The sequence below is a fragment of the Haematobia irritans genome, chromosome 5 (assembly GCF_050003625.1).
Source record: "Haematobia irritans isolate KBUSLIRL chromosome 5, ASM5000362v1, whole genome shotgun sequence".
NCBI classification, from domain to species: domain Eukaryota; kingdom Metazoa; phylum Arthropoda; class Insecta; order Diptera; family Muscidae; genus Haematobia; species Haematobia irritans.
In genome coordinates this window covers 7,408,179-7,411,242 of record NC_134401.1, presented here as the reverse complement: position 1 = coordinate 7,411,242, position 3,064 = coordinate 7,408,179, and the positions used below count along the sequence as shown (strand labels likewise).

The window sequence follows — 3,064 nt, the reverse complement described above, 5'->3', positions numbered from 1 at the left end:
AATGTCGGAATATGGGCATAGACAATGCAAACGAAAAAAATAACCCAAGAAGGCATGCAATGAAAAGAGAAATTAAAGCAGTAAGTCCTTACAAAATAACAAAACCAGATGGTTACGATAGACTAATACCAGTTCATTTTTCAACGGCATTACGTTTTTCCTCTTTTTTTGTAAGCTTTATGATGGAGCAGCTGTTTCATTTGGTTGCCAATGCTAACGATAGGAAACAATGGCAAAACATAAATAACTTCAAAATGAAAGAGTTCATGGTGAGTGAATTGGTGGGGCTTGTTTGGGTTTTTGCTGATGTGTTGAAGTTTTCGCCTTTGTATTGGTTATGTGTTGAGAAATTTGTTTTTGTCCTGACTCTCTATGACGGGTCTAACAATAGGCGTTGTAATTTTGCAAATAATGTAGCCTACTTTTAGGAGCAAGCACTTTTACATGATTTGTATAAACAAAGGACAACTGTGATGCCTTTTGGTAACATTACACAATGAGATAATCACTTGCCTAACAGATGCCATTGACATGACTATTTTCATAATTAAAATGCATGGTTTTCTATGGTCTCATTGGCAGGGAGGAAAAGGGGAGATATTTCCAAAGAAATATGACGAATGAGAATATTCGTGTAATTAAAAATTTCTGGAATTTTACCACATCTAATTACATCATTGTGGAATAATCAGAGAAATAAAGTGACTGACGGAAGTGAAGGGACTAAGATCGACTGGGAAAATGCTAAGTAAGAGGAGGTTATGATTTTGTGAAAAAAAACTAAAATCTTGCCAACATTTTTTGTACAAATAAAATTTTGATAAATTTTCTGTAGAAATAAAATTTCGACAAAATTTTCTATATAAATAAAACTTTGACAAAATTTTTTATATAAATAAAAGTTTGACAAATTTTTTTATAGAAATAAAATGTTGACAAAATTTTCTATAGAAAAAAAATTTGAAAAATTTTTCTATAGAATAAAATGTTGACAAAATTTTCTATAGAAAAAAATTTTGACCAAAATATCTATAGGAATAACATTTTGAAAAAAATTTTAAAGAAATAAAATGTTGACAAAATTTTCCATAGAAATGAAATTTTGATAAAAATTTTCTATAGTAATAAAATGTTGACAAAATTTCTTACAGGAATAAAATTTTGGCAAAATTTTCTATAGAAATAAAATTTTGGCAAAATTTTCTATATAAATCAAATTTTGACAAAATTTTTATAGAAATAAAATTTTGACAAAATTTTCTTTAGAAATAAAATTTTGACAAAATATTCTTTAGAAATAAAATTTTGGCGAAACTTTCTACAGAAATAAAATTTTGGCAAAATATTTTACAGAAATAAAATTTTTGCAAAATTTTCTATACCCGTGTAAAAATTGAGAGATCTAATCATGTCTAATAATATCAAATTATATATAATTATATCTGCTCAGATATGGTTGTAGATATAAATAGATCTACGGAGATATGTTATGTATAGTGCTATATATGATTAGATCTGATTCAAGATCTCATTATATATGTTGTTATATCTATTTATATCAGTCATATCTGGTAAGATCTAATTATATATCTTCATATATGACATCATATCTAATTATATATACTATATATAGCTCCATATCTAATTATATATCGCGTTAAATCATGAACCAGCTGTGTAACACGGATAAAAAAATATTTGAATATGTTTGTGTGTAAAAATAATGTGTTTGTTACGAGAATACTAACGTGATATACTTGGTTACAAGCACGTATGTTTCGCACATCAAACAAGTGGTGAACATAACCAAACAATCTTTATATGTTGTGACAGTTTCAAGAAACCCTTTTAAATATCATTTTGAAGTGTCTTCATAAAATGCTTAACTTTCAGACACAACTGTCTTTTTGTTTTCAAAAATGTAACCCCATAACTATCACCATTAGCAACGCCTGTTGTTATTAAATTTGAAAAAAAAATATATCAAATATTTGATAATGCGAGTTTCATATTTTTATTTCATATAAAAATCTCATTTTTCGAGGAAGATAAAGGAGTATGAGAAGGTAAGTTTATTGTTTTGTTCCTATTTTTATATATTGAATATTTTCTGTGTTTTAGGAGGATGAATTTGTGGTAGTCCAGGAAAAGATTAAAAGAAGACAGCGGAGCAATGTAAAGATTTGTGACCAGGCCATATCCGAAGTTGCGATAGAAGGAAGTATTATCCAATTTCAAAAATAATACAAATTTGAAGATGATTTGGATTGTGAACCGGATACATTCCCGTGCAATTATTCATAGTATGGTATTTGGAGCTTCGCACAAACCATTCAATACAGCGCTGGTTTAAATTATTGGGTACGAGAAGCAAATTTTGGTAAGTATATGTATTATTTGCAAATATATCTTTAAATATGTTAGACTGATAATTCTTCTGTATATTTTATATTTTTCAGAGTTTTCATACCGAGTAGTCAAATAAAGGAATTGCGAGACTCATTTAAAGAAATGTTTGCAGAGAGCAATGTACTAACGCCTTGAGAAATTTAAATGCCAGAACCCTTGGTGGCTATGTATATATATTTTGTTTTTGCTGTTGTTGTTTTTTTTTTAATTCGTAGACTTTTATACCTAGACTTACATATAATGTACATATGTTTGATCCAACTTATAATATTAAATACTCTTTTCATTATAAAACCATTAAATAAATCTTTTTTATTAATTACTGTTATTTCACTAATTTTGGAAATTTGTAGATAAAATTATATATAATTAGATATATTAACATCTAATTATATCAAATTAGATATAATTAGATGTGGGCCAAATTTGAGATCTGGTCAGATCTAATTCCTTTAGAATTAGATCTGATCAGATATTACCATTTTTCGGATCTGTCCAGATCTGCCTACATATACTATCATATCTAATCAGATATGGCAGAAGATCTAATAATATCTGGCCAGATCCACCAATTTTTACACGGGTAGAAATAAAATTTTCTATATAAATAAAATTTTGACAAAATTTTTTATAGAAATAAAATTTTGACAAAATT

General features: G+C 27.3%; 1 long non-coding RNA gene across 1 annotated transcript; it reads left to right on the top strand.

Moving 5' to 3' along the window:
• Positions 1-1,441: 1,441 nt before the first annotated feature.
• Positions 1,442-2,692, top strand: LOC142240566 (uncharacterized). Its single transcript, XR_012723313.1, has 3 exons — positions 1,442-2,066; positions 2,122-2,380; positions 2,460-2,692. It is a non-coding gene; the product is annotated as an uncharacterized LOC142240566 (long non-coding RNA).
• Positions 2,693-3,064: the final 372 nt, after the last annotated feature.